The sequence below is a fragment of the Diabrotica virgifera genome, chromosome 9 (assembly GCF_917563875.1).
Source record: "Diabrotica virgifera virgifera chromosome 9, PGI_DIABVI_V3a".
In the NCBI taxonomy this organism is placed as follows: Eukaryota; Metazoa; Arthropoda; class Insecta; order Coleoptera; family Chrysomelidae; genus Diabrotica; species Diabrotica virgifera.
In genome coordinates, this window is record NC_065451.1 from 157289616 (window position 1) to 157312947 (window position 23332).

Sequence of the window (23332 nt, forward strand, 5' to 3'; positions counted from 1 at the left end):
TAACTTGTTATAATATAGCATGAGTATCCAGACTATATAACAAAAAACAAAACAACAACATGCGCATAAATTTTGCAGCATTTTAGATGGATAGCTGGTAGGTTAGGTAGTATATAAAATTGCGTCATATAAGTATGGAGGATCTCTTCATAGCAACAGCAGCTTGTGTAATATTGTGGAGGCGACACCGGCGTGTTAAATTAATATTTTGGATGTGTCCTTCATTAGCAGCTCGAGCAAAATATAGGTAGTGGTACAGCTCTTTTAGCTGATCTGGAAAGAGATAACATAGACCCATCGACAGGAGACATTAAATGTGATGGCTTTTTTAAAAACTTCTTAAGAATAGAAAGTTCTGATTTTGAATTTCTTATAAATGAAATCGGCCATAAAATAGGCAGGAAAGACATTTCGAGATGCAATTCCAGTAAGAGAAAGATTAGCAGTTATATTATTAGCAAAGTATATTTTTTAAACTTTTTACTCATTGTTTCAGAGAGGAAGTATAACATTTCTGTAAAATTTAATTCCTCAGTATTATCGTCTTCACCTGTTCATGATTGATTGTCACTGTCTGTTTGAATTGGTGTAGCTGGAGAAGTAGCGGATGTAGGTGTAGTGGACGGAATAGAAAGGCTCAGATATATTGTATGATTGAGTGCCTGTTTGAGTAGCTGATGAAGCAGTCTGCATCTGTGTAGCGAATGAAGTGAATGTTACAGGTTTTATGTCTGAACATTCTGCTCTGTAGAGAATAGTATTTATGTCAAATTTAGAGTTGATTTGCACCGATTTGCTGTTAAGGTTCCGCGTCCTGCTTTTCTTTTGTTGGCTTGAGTTATAGGCGTACGTGCATTAGTTTTAACTACAGTTTCTGTATCTATTTTCACTTCTATTTCAGTCTATTCATCGTGTTTTTTTATTTGTTTTTTAAATCAATAAATGTAGCTCATCCCATAGCAATCCCATAATACTCGTTACTTACGAAATAGCTCAATTAAATGAGTAGTCAGTTCTTTCGACAATTTCATCGCGTAAATAACCCTACGTGAACAGAGCAAAGAAAAATCTAGCACAATCACTCTAGAATGAACAAGGCGATATGACTCCAACGGTTGCTGCTCGCGTAGGTACTATGCCAGAGAAATGTTTCAATAACATGTTTTTAGGTGTAGATCAGTCGCGGTGCGGTTTTATAACTTTCTTTGATGTTTACCGACATCTGTTGGATAACATAAAACATGCTATATAACCAGAAAAATGTTATACAACACTGTGTTTTAAAACTTGTTTATTTAAAATTTTGTAACAAGTTACAAAACTTTGTTATTTAACATGTTTTGTTACATAGTCTGGACCCGGCTTAACGGTAACTTCTTATAGGTAATACACTACAATTTCTGAATATTTTTTCTGAAATCTATCGAATAGTACCAAACACGACCCCCACGGAGGTGGGGGGGTTACTTTAAAATCTTAAATAGGAACTCCTTTTTTTTATTTCAGATTTGGATTCTTTGCGTAAAAATAAGCAACTTTTATTCGAAACGTTTTTTCTAATTACGGATAGGTGGCGCTATAATTGGAGAAAACGGGTGTTGGAAATGGAAAATTAATTTAAAATATGGAAAGTCCCCACTAAAATGGAAAATTTTACTTAACTTTTTTGGTTTTAGAACCTAATAATCACAACCCAATAGGTCCCCAAAGCGCTCGAGTGACTGCACATTTAGCATACTTTGCTCCCCTACTATATGTATTATAAATAATATGCGAAGTAATTATTAACCCAAATAACCATAATTCAACTTTTATTTACTAATAAAGAACTGGACGAAAGTGTCACATCAGCTTTTATGAAACACATGAATATTTACATAAAAAGGTAAGTGATCTGCTTGAAATCGATATTTCCACAATCATCTAAAAATTGTTTATACTTGAGTACTTTGAGACTCTTGTATGAAATGTGAATACCGAAATACGATTAGGAATCTCCATTATGTAATTTTTAAATAATACATAATTCTTAGGAAATGAAAGGTATTATACAAACGTGTTAAAAAATACTACCTACTGAAATTTTTTGATGGCAATAAATGATGAATTGGTTTATCGAATTTATTTTTAAGGTGATACAGTAGCGATCAACAGGTAGCCAAAACGCGTTCCAAGATTGAGGCTGTAATTTTGAATATTTTTTTCGAGATATTTGGCACACGTATTTGTAATATAATAAAGAATGGCGGTACAGAGCACAATTTGAAAAATATATTAATATGTGAAAATTACTCTGTAAATAAATACAATCTTAAAAAAACAAGTCTGTACCGCCATTAAGAAGAACAAAAAAATACACTTTCTTCAAATAAACTTTTTTATCAGATGCCTAGATTTTGTGTCATTTTGGAACTAATAATGAAATAAAAAATTTTAGTAGTTCCAAAATGACACAAAATCTAGGCATCGGATAAAAAAGTTTATTTGAAGAAAGTGTATTTTTTTGTTCTTCTTAGTGGCGGTACAGGCTCGTTTTTTTAATATTGTATTTAATTACAGAGTAATTTCCACATATTAATATATTTTTTTAAATTGGGCTCTGTACCGCCATTCTTTATTATATTACGAATACGTGTGCCACATATCTCGAAAAAATATTCAAAATTCCAGCTGCAATATTGGAACGCGTTTTCGCTACCTGTTGATCGCTACTGTTTCCTCTTAAGTAAAATATGTCATTTGGATATTTTTTAAAACTTGATAGATCCTAGGGACATGTCGGTAGATCGGTAGGATCATCACTTTTGGGAGTTTTGGGAATATCCCAATTGACAACGCAATATACACCGACGCCGTCTACAACGAGCGACGAATCAGAGATGCCAGATTGGGGTACTTTCGCCCATTTTTAGGGTAATTTGAAAGCACATGGGAAAATTTTTATAGGTTGAATTGGTTGGAGAATTTTTCGGGAGGAAAATTGAGCAAACTGAATTGCAATATAAATGTATGTAACATATAACATTATATTAACGAGTATTTGCTTCTGATTAAAAAAACCGAAAAATGGTTTTTGGAACAACCGCTTTTTTTGACCAGTTATAACCGCCAGGTTAAACCGTAAGTAAAAAACCGGTATAACCGAAAACCGGTTTTTTGTTCAACAACCGCCATCCCTACCTTGGTTGTTACAAATACAGTTCGCTGGAATAAGTGTTAACCCCCTTATTAACTTATTTATTTTTAGCACATAAGAAAAACGCTCGGATAGGTCGATTTTTAAAATAATCATAGTATGGGCCATTCCACGAACATACGCCTGTTTTGGATTACTTCGACAACGAATATTTTACTGTGCAACATAAGAAGTACGAAATTAAATGGCGCTAATAATTATTAGAATAAACAACAATGTAATTTGCAATTTACTTTCGTTCTTCTTATGTTGCACAGTAAAATATTCGTTGTCGAAGTAATACAAAACAGGCGTATGTTCGTGGAATAGGGTATATATTATAGCGTCAATGTTTCGAACTTTACGCGATCCCTCTTCTTGAGGTGACAGGGACAACTTTGATTTTTTTAAATAGGATAGTAAGTACATCATGTGACACCTCATTTAAAGGCTTTTTTCTAAAACCGTGTTAAAAATGCAATTTTTAGAACTCCATACGTGCGTTAAAAATGCTACTTTAAGGCAGGGCCGGTTTTAGGGTTCTGAGCGCCCCGGGCAAAATAAAATTTGGCGCCCCTTCATATAAGAATATACAAATTTACTGCAAATATAAAAAAATAGGAAAAAATCAAAATTTTACCATAAAGAACTATGTAAAAATATATTTATTTAAAAAATAGTAGGATAGTTATTACTTATAACTTATCCAACATAGGGCATAGCATAGCGAGCACATTTTAAGTTCAAGCGACGAAGAAGCGAGGTAAAAGATAAATGCACATTATCAACAACCCGTAAAAAATGTGTATAAATAACTATTTAGATGCAAAATAAGCCACAATTAAATTGAAAAAAATAATTTTATTATCGTTTCGACGCCCAAATCGGGTGTCGTTGTCAAAATACAAAATACTACTAAATTAAACAAAAATGTTGTTGCTTAGCAAAAAATTCGTCTAATAATTTATTTAATCTGACTCATTTATATCATTTAATGTGTATAAATCTTCTACAAGACCAAAAAACATGTTGATTGTGCGCAAGATATAGCTGCATCCCCAATAACTAAATTGAGGGAGTGGCATCCACTTAGCATAAAATAGCATGCGGATATTCTTTGCAAACGCGCGCTTGTATATCTTTATTTTTTCTCTTCCTTTTAGACCCGTTGTGATATCCTTGGCCTTACAATCATCTATGCAAATTCAAATAAAATCATTCATTATTTTTTTTATTATCTCATGAGCTTTTTATTATCTCTATGACTCGATACCTATAGAACCAAGCTATGGTTTTAGGTATCGAGTTACTAGGACAAACAATATGCTGCATACTAAAATTAAACCCGGTACTGTGGGATAAGAACATCAGTATAAAAACAAAAATAAGAATATAATATAACACCATGACAAAAGGTATTCTGAATAATGGGTGTGAAAATTGAATAAAAAATACGAAAACCAAATGCAAAATAAGAGCAACAGAGATCGAATACCTAAGTAGAAACTGTAGAAGGGATAGAATAAATAACATAGAGATTAAGAAAATAATGGTAATGAATTCAAGGGATAATAGACAACATAGAAAAAAAGAGATTAACCTGGTACAGACATGGCAGAAGAGCAGACCAAAATCGTTGATAAACAGAATAACAGATTGGAGCCCGATAGGAAGAAGGAAGAGAGACAGACCCCGAAAATCTTTTAGAGATAAAATGGACGAAGCAATATTAGAAAAGAAACCTGCAGGACTGGAAAAACAGAAAGAACTGAAAATAACGGTCAAGTGAAATAATACAGGAAAAACTATGGAAATCCAGGGTGGTGAAGAAAAACAGGATGTTTCTAAATAAATGCGACAAACTTTAAAGGGTAATTCTACATGAAAAAATAATGACAGTTTGCTCTATAAGCGTATGTCAGCAAATACTTCGTTTCCGAGATATGGGGTCAGGGCCGCGTTTAGGTCAGTTGACGCCCTAGGCAATTCTCTAGTAGCCGCCCTTCAAGCATGTACATACCATTTTTGCTAAAAAAAATCGCAAGCAGTTTTTTTTATTTAAATAAGAATACATAAAAATTGTCATTACAGTTCGATCACATCAGATTTCTTTCTTGATTTTTCTTTGGAAGAATCATCTCTAATGTCGTCATAATTTATCGCCTTTGTTACGTCACTTTCTATGGACAAAATCGACAAATTGTTAAGACGTTCTTGCATCATACTTGATTGGAGATTATTTTCATGAATATTTTAAATTCTTAAACACAAATAAATGCGCAAAGCAATATCAAAATTAGGGAAAATATCTTTGAATCCACTCTTCTTTAAATATTTAGATATGTCAATTATTGGTGATTGGTGATTCTATTGTGGTATCCAAATGAACCTTTAAGTGAATGCATTCATGTATGAATGATGTAGGTATCTATTAGTGAAGTCAGTGAGGGTATTTAGCTCCGAATTCCATCCTACTGCATCAATTTACTTGACATTTTCATTGTAAGTAGGGAATAGCTCAAGAAACAAAGTCTACGCTATATCCTATGACGCTTTTAACTTAGGGGTGGTTCCCACCCGTTCTCGGGGGTGGAAATTTTTTTTTATCAAACTAACACCGGAGGTGGCCAGAGAACCTAATTCTAAGCAATAACTGTTTTATACATTTTTTTGAAAACTCAATATTTTTTGAGTTATTCGTGATTAAAAATTTGCCATTTTCATTGAAAAATGACACTTTTCGGAGACTGTTTTTTGGGAATACCATAAAAATTGTGCATCTAGCGAATTTTTGTAGTTTATGAAAAATCAGAGAGATTCATTTTTTCATAAATCTTCTAGTTTAAATAAAAAAAGAGATGGTAGGTGAAAAAAGATTTTTTTTGTGCATGCTCAAATTTTCGATTTTAGGGGTATAATGCTACGAATACCTTTTGTAGTGCTTGAAAAGACCTTTAAAACGAGAACTGTTAAATGTCGGTTATATTCAAACTAAGCGAGATATGGTGCAAAAAAAACTTATGACTAATGTATTTTAAGTAAGGAAAAAATGAGAAATATATTTAACCCCTCATCCACCAGAATTTAAATGCATCTTTTTTTTCTAGAATACCTTCTACTATAGTGTTATTTCTATATTTAAAAAGTTGGACGGGTTTAAAATGAATGGTTTTGAAAAGAATAAGTTCAAATTATTTTTTTTTAATCTTCCTTTTTCTCCATGTAATTCGAAAGTGATAAGAGATACGTAAAAAAATACCTTACAAAAAGGAAGTACAAAACTCAAAGAGGTACCACAAAAAATGTATATTAATAAATCATAAAAGGACGCGTTTCGGCTCTTCATGAGCCATCATCAGCTTTAAAAGACGGGAGCAAAGACGAAAACTGCCCTACAATATAAAATGGAAATTTTAAGCATGTGGTGATAACGCCCACCTCAGCAAAAGAACTTACCAGACCAGGAAGCAGGAAGAATCTACTAGATTACATTATTTAAGTTTCTATAGGCTTCATTATTTAAAGTTTTAAGTATTGTATTAGACATTAAGTTATATATGAATATAAAAATTCATTAGAAAGATTTTTATGACTTGCACGTTGGGAGGAACCATCTTGCGAACAGATCAGGTGCAAGGAACTTTTCGATGAACTGATCTGTTCGCAAGATGGTTCCTCCCAACGTGGAAGTCATAAAAATCTTTCTAATGAATTTTTATATTCATATATAACTTAATGTCTAATACAGTACTTAAAACTTTAAATAATGAAGCCTATAGAACCTTAAATAATGTAATCTAGTAGATTCTTCCTCCTTCCTGGTCTGGTAAGTTCTTTTGCTGAGGTGGGCGTTATCACCACATGCTTAAAATTTCCATTTTATATTGTAGGACAGTTTTCGTCTTTGCTCCTGTATTTTAAAGCTGATCATGGCTCGTGAAGAGCCGAAACGCGTCCTTTTATGACCTTTTATTAATATACATTTTTTGTGGTACCTCTTTGAGATTTGTACTTCCTTACCTCGAGACCACATTTGAGAATGGATACTTCTCTTCATGTACCTTACAAAAATGTAGGTTTTCTTTTAGATAACAATGTTATTTTTCTTTCATTACTGTATCTCATTATCATTTTCAAGTTACATGGAGAAAAAGGAAGATTTAAAAAAAAATTAAAAATGCTCTCTATAATTTGATCTTATTTTTTTTTCAAAAACCATACATTTTAAACCCGTCCAACTTGTTAAACATAGAAATAACACTTTAGTACAGTCGGAAAAATTAAAGAATACCCATGAACGAACATATAAAACACGCTGTATTTTCCTGTCACGGTGTCACAAAGAAAATTGCCAAGCGCAAGTACATGTAATAATAATTATTACATGTACTTGGGCTGGCCAATTTTTTGTGTGGCACGTTGACAGGAAAATACAGCGTGTTTTATATGTTCGTTCATGGGTTATCTTTCATTTTTCCGACTGTAAAAGGTATTGTAGAAGCCAAACGATGCATTTAAATCTGGTGGATGAGGGGTTAAAATATACATACTTCGCATTTTATCCTAAACCATTTCTCTGCTATTAAGTTGAATACCCCCATTTGAGCATGCACAAAAAAATTTCTTTTCAGCTACCATATCTCTTTTTATGTTATCACTAGAAGACTTATGAAGGAACGAATCTCTTTGATTTTTCATAAGCTACAAAAATATTTTATATAGTTTTTTTTCGTTAGATGCATAATTTTTAAGGTATTCGCAAAAAACCGTCCGAAAAGGCGACATTTTTCAATGAAAATGACAAATTTTCAAACACGAATAACCCAAAAGGATTCAGTTTAAAAACAAATTATAGAACAATGCGCCTTTGCGGTGCTGCCGACGACCCAGTAGTGTTAAGAAAATGCAATTTATGTTCTAGAAATGAATGCCCACTTATATTCCATTGATGGATGTACTATGTACTTAAATACATAGTACATACTTACGGTGACCATATGTACTTATTTAAGTAGGACAGTACTTATTTTTAAATATTGTCCTAATGTACTTTAAAACATTTCTAAGGACAAAATTAATATTTTTATCTTGTATAAGTACCGCATGTATACTCAGTCCTGTTGGACAGGGAATTGGGCAGGGAAGTGGGCAGCGTGAACGTGTAAATAGCTCACTCGCGCTGCCGCTGCTAATGCTACTGCCATTGCAGTTTCATGAAGCCATTCTGAAAGTAGAAGGTGATAAAATAAATGCGGCAGATGCTGCTCAAGAATACTTTAATCTTAAAAATAAATTACAACATCGGTTGGACGCATTATTTTTGCCGCTTAAAGTGAGAGAATGTCTTGGTAAACTTGAAGACGGGCAAGCCGCTACTGAAAACTTCAGTACACAAGTGAGACATTTTTACACAAAATATGTAACCTACCTAGAAAACTGGAGTACAAATCTTCATGAGTTCAAACTATTCAAATGGATAAATCTAAGAAATGAAATAACATGGAACGATGTTTGCTATTCTTTTGAAGCTTTTAAACTGTATATCAAGGCCACCATTTTAAATGAAGATCAACTCGTTGACGAACTGGGAATTTTGAAAGACGTGGCTACAAGTGAAAAAATTGCTGAGTGGAACAGAGAAGAAAAAAATAGTCAGGCCATCGATGGCTTGAAGTTTTTAAGTGTGTAGTTCAATTCAAACTGAAAAACAAATATTATGCGAATTTATGTTTTGTCTTCCGGGTACTAGTGCAGCTATCGAGCGTTTATTTTCTGTAATAAATAATAATTATTGGACGTCGGAAAAGTCACAAATGTCCATCTCCACTCTCAAGGCAGCGATGCAGGTGTACGCAAATTTTGATGAGACTTGTAATGAAATGTTTCATTTACTTCAGTCAAGCCGGACCTTCTTAAATTAATTTTAAGTTCAGAAAATTATGAATGGTACAAAAAACCGGAAGAAGATGAGGCTATTCCAGGTCCCTCCTTTATAAGGAGATACAAAAGATACATTTTGGGTTTTTAATACACTTCTGTTTTTTTGTACTTTTTTTTCTTTAAAAAGATATGGTCACCGTATACATACTACTTTAATTTTTATATACAAATATTTGTTGTACAGTATTTTTGCCGCCCTCTCATAATTTGCCGCCCTAGGCAACTGCCTATATTGCCTAATGGATAAAGCAGCCCTGTATGGGGTGTTGACATTTTTCTTACAAACTGACGATTTCTTTATTGTTCTAAAACCGGTTCAGATATGCAAATGAAATTTGATGTGTTTTAAGAGGTAATTATTGCGCATTTTTTGACATAAAATTAATAATTTTATATCTACTGTTGAAATGGTGTGAATTTTTTTAAAGAAAAACATAGTACGCCACTGAGATATTTCAAATAACAAATCATTTTGGAATTACTCGTTCAATTTGTGATATATACAAAAATCTATTATTCCTTTTTTTCATACGTCGTTCGTGCCGTTTTTATGCAAAAAGTGAAACATCTTAACGCGTACAAAGTATTCGAAATAAATTTCTATATATTCATATTATGAAAAAGAACTTGTCAATTCTAATTCATATAGATATACCTGGTTTGTTTTTTTTTTATTTCAAATTACACACCCACGGACACACGACAATGTTGATAAAGCAAAGTTTACAGAACAGGAAGACAAAACTATTTAACCATTGAGGCTATAATGACAAGCAGCAGTATAATAATATCACTGACTATTCATAAATTTGTTGATACTTCGTAAAACTGATCTTGGTGTATTTTAAGTATGTATGTATAACATTGTAATACCATAAAAGTGATAGGTATTACCTGACAAATGACCTTTAAAAGCCATAACAATTTTTAGGAGCTAGAAATAGTTTTCTTATTGTTACAATTATTTAATATTAATTGTCTTAGGAGTAATCTTAGCCCAAAGATATCCTATAAAGTCCAAAAAATAATGAATGTAAAAAATATTATATTTTTTTTTTGTTTAGCTAATGCCTCCACAACTAATGGCCATTGGCATGGTAGGTACGGTAATTTTGAACAGTTAGGTACCTAGTGTCATGTGTAAGTAGTGTGTGTGTTAAGTAAGTGCCTTGTTACTTTGCAATGTCGACGTCATTGTCTTTGCAAAGAGACGCTAATTGTATCCGAACGTCTGCGGTCCCTCCGGTGAGAACCGATCCCACGAGGACAGAAACTATATTCATTTATTAATTTATAATAAATGAAAAATTTCCGACCCTGGTGAGATTCGAACCCACAACCTTTCGGATTTTTTCGATCCAAAGGCAGACGCTCTTACCACTGAGCCACGGAGGGGGGTAAATATTATATTTATATATCAGCGTCTCTCAAAATTTGGCGCCCCCAAATTCTGGCGCCCCGGGCGGTCGCCCGGCTCGCCCGCCCCTTTATCCGGCGCTGCTTTAAGGCACTAGTGCTTTAAAATTTTTATGGCACTGCAATTCGTATTGATCGTATAGGCAATTTTGATGTAATGTCAAAAAAATATAAAAATGGAATGTCAGTCAAGTTCAAGTAAAAGTTTTTGTAGATATTGTCCTGTAATTACGTTTGTAGAAAAAATATTGCATGATATGCGTGTTAAAAAGTGCATTTTTAAGGCACTCATGTGAATTGCAGAACTCGCTGTCGCTCATTCTGCAAACTTTCACATGCGTGCTTTAAACGTGTACTTTTAACACTTATATCATAAATAACTATTGAAATACTGATTACAAAAATTTATAGTATTTTAAGCCTTTCTGAGAGCATATGCGCAAAAATTTCGCTCGATTTATTTTTAAATGCGTTCATTTTTTTCGAATACTGAGAAAACCTTAAGTATTTTTAAAAAATTTAAACGCAGAAAGAAATACTACTGTATTATCCATGGTCGAAAGTCCTTGAGAACTTCTATAATATTTATTTTAATAAGTCACAGGGGTGAAAAAAATAGTCTGATTTTTAATTTTAAATATATATTACAAAAGAAACTTTTTGTTCATTATAAGGGACTTTCTGCCCTCGGGAATAATGTAGTCTTCTATTTTGCGTTTAAATTTTTTAAAAATACCTATTAGTTATCTCAGGATTCGAAAAAAATAAATGCGTTTAAAAAGAACTCGACCGAAATTTTGCGCCTACGCTCTCAAAAAGGATTAAAGTATTAAACATTTTTGTACTGCTTGAATTTATGCGACGATTGACGATCCACTGTTTTAAAGATTGGTTGAACAGATGTTGCCAGTTGTATGGTCCTCACTATGTGTATCGTAAGTTATTCAACAGGGCATAGAATATACATGGTTAGAAAATATACGCCAGGGTCAGCGCCTCTATGCGGAAAATCTCCGAACTAAAAATTGATGTGGACCATACAAAGTGAGGTCCCACTTTTTTTTGTAAAAAAACAGTGTTTACTATCAGTACATGTCTACGAAAAAGTCTTACATTGATTGACTAAGTGAGGTCCGTATACTGGACCTCACTTTGTACAGGACCTCACTTCAACCGCAGTTTCTTTTGATATGTGGCTCACTTCATACGCTGGGAGTAAATATATATATATATATATATATATATATATATATATATATATATATATATATATATATATATATATATAGACAAGCATGGAGGGAAGAAACAACGCCTGAAGATTGGAGAATGGGCTTAATATTGCCAATACACAAGAAAGGTGATAACAAAGATTGTAACAATTATAGGGGACTAACATTATTAAGCACAATAACAAAAATATACGAGAAAATAATAGAGAAAAAATTGAGATTGATCACAGAAAACTCATTAACAGAATCTCAAAGTGGATTTAGAGAAGGTAGAAGTACACAGGATCATATATTCACTTTGAAAGAAGTTATTAGCAGGAAGTGGATAGCAGAGAAACCCATATATTTAGCCTTTATGGACATGGAAAAGGCATTTGATAAAGTCAATAGAGAAACAATTTGGAAATGTTTAAAAAGGAAAAATGTAGATCAGAAACTAATAAGGGTAATACAAAGTTTATATAAAGAAACAAATAACTGTGTAATAAGATATAATATGATATCAGAAAAATTTGCTACAAATGTGGGAGTTAGACAGGGAGGGGGATTGAGTCCGCTTCTTTTCATAATATTTATGGATGAAATAATAAGAGAAACGAAACAAAGAACTAAACCAATATACATAGGATATAGGAAATTAGAACAAATAGGGATGACAGAATGTGCATTTGCGGATGATGTGGTTATTACAGCAGGAAACGAGAAAGGCCTAAGAGAAAGCTTGATAGTATGGAATGAGGTATTAACAAAATACGGTATGAAATTGAATAAGAGTAAGACAAAGGCAATGGTAATAGATAAAAATAGGAAAAGGATAAATGTGCAAATAGATGGAGTAGAAATAGAGCAAGTCAGTAAATATCAATACCTAGGTGTAATAGTTGAAGAAAATGGAAAACAAGAAATAGATATAAATTATAGGATACAAAATACAAATAGACTATATTATGCAATAAACAGTGGATTTGTAAATAGACGAGAAATATCAAGAAAAACGAAAATGAGTGTATACAAAACTGTGTATAGACCTGTACTTACATATGGATGTGAATCGTAGGTATTGACAAAAAGGGATAAAAGTAAATTGCAGGCAATAGAAATGAAATATCTAAGAAGAGTAATGGGAGTGACAAGAAGAGATAGAGTTAAGAATATAAAAATAAGAGAAGAATTAGAAATAGAACCAGTAGAAACTTATATAGAAGAAAGACAGCTGGGTTGTGGGGACACCTTCAAAGAATGAGTGATAATATACCTGTTAAAAGAATCTGGGAAAGCAGAAATATAGAAAGGAAAAAACGTGGTAGACCAAGAAAACAATGGAATGCAGTAATAATGGATATTTTTGGAAAAGAGGGAACAACATGGAACGATGCCAAAAAACTAACAGAAAACAGAAAGATATGGAAGAAATTTACGAAGAACAAAAAAGAATAATAGAAACAGAAACAGATCCCTACACCTCAGGGTGGAACGGATAAAGATTATATATATATATATATATATATATATATATATATATATATATATATATATATATATATATATATATATATATATATATATATATATATATATATATATATATATATATATAGTAGTTTGGTATTATTGACTGACAATATGTAGATACAAGTTTTTATTGAGGTTGCAGTCAGTGTAAGGAGCAGGATGAGAGAAACTCTTTGTTACAATCGAGCTTTCGCAAAATTTATTTGCTTCGTCAAGATTAGCTAAAATGAGTATATAATTATAAATACAATGAAATTAAAGATAAAAGAACAGTGTATAAAAAAGCACAAAAACTTACAACGTGAGGTTAGTTCATTAAAAAATTTTGATTTATTAATTTAGTTCTAAATTTGATTAATGCCAATTTTAGCTAATCTTGACGAAGCAAATAAATTTTGCGAAAGCTCGATTGTAACAAAGAGTTTCTCTCATCCTGCTCCTTACACTGACTGCAACCTCAATAAAAACTTGTATCTATATATATATATATATATATATATATATATATATATATATATATATATATATATATTATATATATATATATATATATATATATATATATATATATATATATATATATATATATATATATTATAATTGTTCGTAAGGGGATTTTTCCACATTCTCTATTTCATCTGTTTATATATATATATATATATATATATATATATATATGAAACTTAAAGCTAAAATCAATATCAACAAAAGAATTAATATTAAAATTAAACTCACCAGGCTTCCGGGTTGAACCGCGTCGTTGGTTTCTAGGCCGAGCTTTCGACGTCCTCTCTGACGTCATCTTCAGGGCTTCCGGGGTCTCAGTCTCCTGAGGCTCCAGACACTACACTCACTACTCACTACTTCACTACTCACTGTAATACTGTTGTTGCTGACGCTGGGGCGGTCATTTATACCGTGGACTGATGTGACTTGGTTTTCTCTCTTATCCACTCGTTTCTCTTTTTATCCAATAGTTTTATGTGCAACATTTGCCTTTCCATTGCTCTTTGCGTCTTTATGATCTTGTCCATGTTTGCTTTTGTAAACGTCCACGTTTGGGAACCGTAAGTGAGAACAGGGAGTACGCATTGATTGTATACCTTTGTCTTAAGATGTTGTGGATATCTTTTGTTTTTAAGGATGTAGCTTAGTTTTCCAAATGCCGCCCATGCCAGTCTAACTCGTCTTTTGATCTCTGCTTTTGATCTCTGCTGAAACCATCAGATATCAAATTGTATCTATATAGAGATATTACCATAACCACGCTACTGAACCCTTTATCAAGAGGACTTGGACCACGGTCATTAAGATAATGTAAACTTATAAAAAGACATTTTAGTTAGTAAACAGGCATTCATGTTTTAGTCATCATTTACTTTTCATTGTATCAAAGTTAATATTTTGTTGTAAAAGTTTTATTTTGTATTAATAAATAAAAGTAATTTTTTAAAAAGTGCTTTGTGATCAAGAAAACATCATTGGCGCTGCGAACAGGATAGTCTGCACAGAATCTCCCGCAATTCCTGGTCAATCTCAATTGTTTAGCAGAGTATCCACCTGTTAGAGAAGAACAACAGATGTTATCAACTGCGATCATCATACTGTAAGTCTTTCCTTTTTTTTCACATTTTCCTTATCACTTATGAGCACATATTTTGATACGGTCGAAGAAATTAACGCAATTCTCTCTCAGCCACCTTCAAATAATTTTCGCGACAGAAGTCCTATTAGTAGATCTGAAAGAACAATGCCCATTACCAATGCCGACATTTCTAGCCTCTGTGCTACGCTTCCAGAATTTACTGCTGGACAAAATCTTTCTACTTTTATTAAATCCGTAGATAATCTATTAATATTTTTGCAACAACAGAATACTACTGCACCGCAAGAATTTATTATTAACGCTCACATTTTATCACGTATTAAAGGTGAACCACGAGATTATCTAAATTACTCCAATAAAACTAACTGGACAGATGTACGTCCAGCTTTACTTACGAAATACGGCGACAGGAGATCTGAAGAGATCCTTGTTACCCAATTAACAACAACGGTACAAAAAGCTTCTGAAAGTTATGACGACTATCACCATAGAATCATAGATAATTTAAACGATTTATTACAGCATATATCGCTACATAATACTCCAGAAAATTTAAATTTTAAAACCCCTTACTTTAGAAAATTAGCACTAAAAACCTTTTGTACTGGTCTTAACAATCCTTACTGCGAACACCTGTGGCACTTTCAGTTAGATTCGTTAGACGAGGCCCTACAAAAATGTATAGCTTTAGACAATCATAAAAATCAAGTATCTTATATGAATTTCTTAAAATCCCAACAAAAAACGGAAAAACCAAAAACAAATAATTCTTTTCCAACCGCGTTCAAATCAAATTTTAACGCTAGATCCCCAAATAATTTTAGTAATAATCAATTTAGACCTTATGCACAAAATATTTCTAATTTTAGTAACCAAAGAAATCAATTTATTCCACAAAATCCAAATTTTCATAATGTAAGACCTGTCTTTAATCAAAACAATTCAAGACCCGTCTTCACTCAGAATAATTCAAGACCTGCTTTTACTTCGAATAATTCTAATAATTATAGGAATAATTTCGCTAATAATAGAACCCCTTATAGAAGCCCTATGCTAAGACACCAACAAATTAATACCCCTACGCCTATGAGTGGTGTGCAATCTATAAATACGGAAACGAGACCTATGACAATTTCAACACAAAATTTTAATGTAGAAACAGATTATTATAACGAGCCGCATACACAACATAATAATGTAGACGAAGAATTTACAGACAATTCAGTGTCTGATGAATCTTCAGAATACGTCGAGCAAAATTTTCACGACCTCGCATTAGACGAACACCCCCCTCCTCTGTAGTATTAAATAATCTACGAGGTTATCCAAAACTTCCATTTTTCATCCTACCAAAAAGTCGACTTAAGGTATTAATCGACACTGGAGGATCGGATACAATTATTACGCCCAATGCCGCAAAATATTTTAATCCACAACATGTTTATAAAAAAGATTTCACTTTAACTTCCATGAAACAGACAACTAAACACTTGTTAAACATAAAAACAAATTTACTTAAGGAAATTAAAATTAATGACTTCATCGATGTACGTATTGCAGATTGGAGCCATGATTTTGACATATTATTAGGAAATCACGATTTAGAAAAATTTCAACGATATTAAATTATAAATCAAAAAATTTAACATTTAATTTATTTAGAATAAGTATACCATTTCAAACTCTATTTAATAAGATCCCAGTAAGTATTTTAAACGGAGAAATATTACTACCTGAAACGAAATTAAATAATTTAGTAATACCTGAGTCAATTCATTCGGTAACAAACGGATTTTTAAATAACGTTTCGTTAGATGAACCGATTCAAATTGATCCTATACAAGTAGAACCCATCAATGATTACGATTTGCATTCTAACCTACCGTCGAACTTTGACCCAAATAAAATTCGCACCCAACATTTAAACGAAGAAGAAAAGCAAAAAATTCTAAATCTTTGTCATAAATATAAAGATATTTTTTATGATGAAAAAACAAACTTAAGTTTCACTTCAGCTATAAAACACGAAATACGAACAAAGGACGAAAACCCTATTTATGCACGTAGTTTTAGACATCCTAAAAGTATGCAAGAAGAGATAACTAGACAAATAAATAAATTATTAGAAAATAAAATTATTCGCCCCAGTAAATCCCCCTTTTCTGCGCCAGTGTGGGTAGTCCCCAAAAAAGCAGACGCTTCCGGAAAGCGAAAATTTAGAATGGTTATAGATTATAGAAAACTCAACGAAAACACAATAGAAGATAAATACCCACTTCCGAGAATAGACGAGATTCTCGACAATCTAGGTAAAGCTACTTATTTCACGACACTCGATCTTGCCCAAGGATTTCATCAAATTGAAATGCACCCCTCTTCAATTGAAAAAACTGCCTTTACTGTCCCCCATGGACATTTTGAATTCCTTAGATTACCATTTGGTCTGAAAAACAGCCCATCAACCTTTTCTAAATTAATGGACAATATTTTACGACCTTTTCTATACAAATATTGTTTCGTATACATGGATGACGTCATAATATTTTCCAAATCCCTTCAAGAACATCTAATACATATTAAAACTATCTTCCAAACCTTTCAAGAAAATAATCTTAAAGTCCAACTCGACAAATCAGAATTTCTAACAAAAGAAGTCGCTTTCTTAGGCCACATCGTGACTCCCCAAGGTATCATGCCAAATCCAGCAAAACTCGAAGCAATTCAACATTACCCAATTCCCAAAACTTTAAAAGAAATTAAGTCATTTCTAGGCTTAATTGGATATTACCGCAGATTCATTCCAAACTTTGCAAAAATTACTTCACCCCTTACGAGATGCACACGAAAAAATTCCATCATCGATCACACTAACGCCATATACGTAGAAGCCTTCGAAAAATGCAAAGAGCTACTTTCTAATACCCCTGTACTTCAATACCCCGACTTTTCTAAACGTTTCACGCTAACTACAGATGCCTCAAACATTGCAATAGGATCTGTATTAACACAAGACAATCACCCTATAGCTTACTACTCACGTACTTTAAATACAGCAGAACAAAACTATTCAACCATAGAAAAAGAACTTTTAGCTATAATCGACTCATGTAAACACTTTCGCCCATACCTATACGGACAAACATTTTTAATTGAAACTGATCACAATCCTTTAGTTTGGATATACAAGATCAAAGATCCGACATCTAGATTAGCTAGATGGCGCCTAAAATTAGAAGATTACAACTTCGAGGTTAAGTATAAACGAGCCAAAGAAAATCAGGTAGCAGACGCCCTTTCGCGTGTGCAAATTAATGCACTCACTCGAGCCTCAGTTTGCGCCGAACCTCCTGACAGTACAGATTTTGACCCCAACGATTTTCTAAATACATTTGACGAAATACAACATGATAACTCAGACGATACACAAACTCAACATACTTCGAGAGAAAATCCAATAAACGGAATCCCAACCTCAGAAGAACCTTTAAATCTATCTACAAATCAGATAATAATGTTACCAAATTGCGACAAGTACGACGTTAATTATACAAAAATATTCAATAAACACAGATACACAATTAACCTGACAGCCAACTGGGAAGATTGCATCCTAGACGCTCTTAGAAAAATATTAAGACCAAAACAAAAATTCGGTATAAAAGTCCCGCACGAATACAGACCGTTTATTTGTAATTATTTTAGAGACAATATTAATAGTACAGTAAAAGCAAACTTCTGCAATACAATTCTACAAGACATAAAAGACGAAAATAAACAAATAGAATGCGTAAAAATATACCATACATCAAATCACAACGGTATAACCGAGACATATAAACACCTTAGACATAAATTTTACTGGCCGTCAATGCAGACAACAATAGCAGACTACATCAATAAATGCGAAATTTGCCTGCAAAATAAATATGAAAGACACCCATATCAATTACCCCAGTTAGGACCGCTACTAGGTCAAAAACCTTTCGATATCCTACATCTAGACATTTTTCAATGTGACAAAAAATATTATCTTACAATAATTGACTCATTTTCAAAATATGCACAATGTTATAAATTACCCGATAAATCATCAACTTCAGTCCTAAATAAAATCAGACATTTCTTTAGTCACCATAATTATCCGAAAAAAGTAATCTTTGACAGCGGAAAAGAATTCAACGCTAGTCTCATAAAAGAATTCATGAAAATGCATAAAATCGAGGTACATTTTACCACAGTCAACAATTCCTCATCAAATTCACCTATAGAACGTTTTCATTCCACACTATTAGAAAAACTTCGCACTCTTAAAGCGCAAAACCCAAATTACTCACTCGATGATACTTTCACTCATGCCATTTTAATTTACAATCAATCCATCCATTCAGCAACAAATTATTCACCTTTTTCTATACTTTATGGCCCCTATGCAGAAGAAATTAATTTTGATTTCGACCTTCCAATATACGATACTTATAATCAAAGACACAAAGACGAATTACTTCCCTTCATAAACGATTTATACGAAAGACAAAAGAAAAAACGAAACGACGCCCTAACAAAAATAAATAAATCAGCAGAAACAATCCCAGATATTAACGAAAATATTTACGTAAGAAAAACTAAAAATAAAGCAAAGTTAAAAGCCCCTTATCAAATTATTAAGCCAACGAAACAAATTAAAACTAAAGTTATCGGTCTAACAGATAAGAATAACACAACTACCGCTCATCTTAAAAACGCTAAACGATTACGAAAAACTTATAAAAAATTCCCTTTGCAGGTCAATGCTTCGACATCTTCAGGCAACGACCCTAATACAAGAAATTCCAAATAATGGTTATTACGAAGAATTAATTGGACCTTCTAAGACAATATCCCATTATCACAAACACATTATTCAAATTAATCTATCAAACATAGAACAGATATTAACAAATAGCTCGTTAACCTTTTCAAATTTATTGCCTAAAGTCACAGGCATTAACTTACTAAGTAATCAATATTAACATCTTTTAACGGAAACAGAAGACAATTTAAATAAGATAACCCGTAAACCAAGATTAAAAAGAGGTTTACTTAACATTTTAGGGACAACAATTAAATTTATCACTGGTAATCCAGACAATAATGATATGGAATTATTAAATTTACATATCAACGCAATTGAAGCAAAACAAGACGAATTAATCTCAAAATATAATAAACAAATATCTTTTGGAGATACTTTTAATACTAGAATAGATAACCTTTTAAGAAAAATAAACGACAATAATAAAATTCTTTCGAATGCATTAGATCACCTATCTCAACAATTAGCCGTTATCAATGAAATATTTGAAATCCAATCAATAAACGGATACATTCAAAAATTAATTAGAACAATCACTCTTTCTCAACTAAATATACCAAATGTAGAATTATTTACTCTTGAAGAATTAAAAACTTTACAAAATATGCTAATTCCTCTTTATTCTCACGATGCATTACTTATTGACGAAGAACATCCTTACGAATTATTAGAATCTTCACATGCCTTTGTATGTATTACTCAAAATAATATGCTCATAATATTAAAAATACCTATCCTATATCCTTCATACTACCCTACTTTTAAAATTTATCCAATACCTAATGACGAACATCAGATGATTATTCCACCTGCGAGATACTACTCTAACAATACCTGGTACGAAGATTGTATGCAGAAATCCAGCCATATTGTATGCCAAAACGAAGTAAAATCCAAATGCCAGATACCAAATGTCGAAACATGCACGATAGTCGACGTCTCCGAAAACTTTATCCAAGAAACAAAAGATGCCACCCTATTGGGAATAGTTCAACCATTAACAATAAATCAACGAAGAATTTCCCGCTCCAGCATTGTCATAACCAATGAAACATTATACATACTTGGTCAGAAAATACAACCGAAAACAACCCAAGAGATTCAAATACCCAGTATAGTACCAATCAAACTAAAGCCACAACATTCCATATTGTTGGAAAAATTAGAAGTCCCAAAAACGCACGGACAAATACAACCAATCGAGAGACTTAACCTTCAACCATTAGTATCGCTAGGACTTAGTTCATTTTCTACATTCTTAATAGTCCTTGCCATAGCGATTATTATGTACATAATAGCAAGAAAAAGACGACGACTCTACAAATTGCTGTTCAGCCCGAAAATTCCAGCCCAGCAAGCTCTAGCTCTACAAGAACTTCTTGAATCCTCACAAACTAAGGATTCGCTTATGGAGGAAGGAGAGATATTACCATAACCACGCTACTGAACCCTTTATCAAGAGGACTTGGACCACGGTCATTAAGATAATGTAAACTTATAAAAAGACATTTTAGTTAGTAAACAGGCATTCATGTTTTAGTCATCATTTACTTTTCATTGTATCAAAGTTAATATTTTGTTGTAAAAGTTTTATTTTGTATTAATAAATAAAAGTAATTTTTTAAAAAGTGCTTTGTGATCAAGAAAACATCATTATATTATACGCTCTGAGCTTCGCTGGTGTCGCTCCTAGCGGTTACTAATTCAACTTTCACTGGTAATTTTTAAATTTATTATTTAATTGTTATCGCTTAATATTTACAACGCTAAAAAGTAATTAAATTGTAATAGATTTTTTTAAGATTTTGCTAATCATTTTGACGTTCTACTGATGAAATATTAATTTCTTACTTCGGATACTTTCACAATTATCATGTAGATGGCGCCAAGATTAATTTATAATTACATATTACAGAACATTAAAAAACGCAAATTCAGTATTTAAAACGTAAGTATATTTAAGGTAAAAATATATACCACAGTTTTGATCAACTAATATTTTTTATAATTAATGTTTTTAATTTTAATTTTAAATTAATCACATTGACATTTATGTCAAATTTCCGGTAAACGTTTACAGACTTGTCACTACTTGCGCTCACGAATTTATAAATATCCCCTCTACGTACGAGCTCACAGCGTATAGAAGTATGTCATGGTTGCGGAATTTGAGAGAGTGGTTTGGCTGCACCACTAATGAACTTTTTAGGTCAGCTGTAAACAAGGTCAGAATAGCCTTGATGATTCCCAATCTCCAATAAGAGTGGCACAAGAAGAAGATCTATATTATACCGGGTATGTCAAAAAAATATGAATTTCACTAAAGAGTAAGGTATCTATATTTATTTCACAATATTGAAAATTGTTATTATGAAATGTTTTTTGAAATAAAAAATTATGTTTTAATGTAAATATGCATTTACATCCTTCCAATGAAAAAAAAAATATTTCAAGATTTTTCTCAAATTACGTATACGAACATCATTTTCATTTATAACTCTTTTATTTTTAATTTGAGGAAGAAAAGTTATTCCTCATGAAAAGCTCTTCATGGTCTAAGATTTAAGATGCAACCACCGTATATCAAATTGTATTAATTTTATACGGGGTATATGTATAAAAAAAATATAAATTTCGATCAAGAGTAAAGTATCTTTATAATAATAATATAGAGTTTATTTTTGGCAAAAAAATTGTACAATACAAAATATATATGATATACAGTACGTAAATCGTTCAGCTGAACATAGGGAATATAGATTGAGAGAACTGTGGCAACTGCGCTATTCTGTGTTAGTTGAAGCTTCTGTTCGAGTACGAGTTTTTGGTGCAATAGGGCTTTTCATCGATTGTCATTTGTTTCGAGCTTCTGTCATATGTTGTATAATCTGTGTATAATATTAATATATACAGATTATACGACATGTGACAGAAGCTCGAAACAAATCATTTGTTTCGAGCTTCTGTCATATGTAGGATAATCCGTGTATGTTAATATTATACACAGATTATACAACATATGACAGAAGCTCGAAACAAAAGACAATCGATGAAAACCCCTATTGAGCTGTTAGAACGAATAGAAAGAGCGAGTTTTGAAAAAGGCTGTCCATAAATAAATCAAAAACAAAATTTATGATTAATGAGTTAATTATTTTATTTTGATTTTTAAAATATTTTTTATTTAAAAACTAATTTCAAACTAAACAGTTTTCCCATTCCCTTAGGCAGGCCAAAAATATTTAGCTACTACATTGTCATATTTTGACGTTTATTTGTGTCAGTCGAAATGAGTTGCCAAGTTTGAGGTTAATGCCCCTTAATACTAACAACCACGTCATCGAGAGAGCTCAGTTGCCACAAATACCTCGATATAATGCAATGAATGTATTTATGTATCTAATATATTGTCTTTTTCATGATCATTTTTCAGTGCGTAACAAATGATAGGAAAAAGCAGACGTTAAAGTAATATCAATAAATGATAACAAATTTCTTAGAGTTACATATTTATTAAATTCTACTTATTCTAAGTATTCATTTGGTGTAACAGCTTCATACCGATCACCTTCTAGTAAAATTGATATTTATATTAATGA

The 23332-nt window shown here is 32.1% G+C and overlaps 1 protein-coding gene across 3 annotated transcripts in view; it reads right to left on the reverse strand.

Moving 5' to 3' along the window:
- The window catches only part of LOC126891729 (uncharacterized), a 196920-nt gene that overhangs the window by 49437 nt on the left and 124151 nt on the right, over window positions 1-23332 (reverse strand). Inside the window, exon 14 of one of the 3 annotated variants that reach the window (XR_007700525.1) lies at window positions 15455-15550. The exons of the other annotated variants lie outside the window; for them this stretch is intronic. The gene's annotated coding sequence lies outside the window, so the exon portion shown is untranslated. The remainder of the gene's footprint in view (window positions 1-15454; window positions 15551-23332) is intronic. 3 annotated transcript variants of the gene reach the window in all.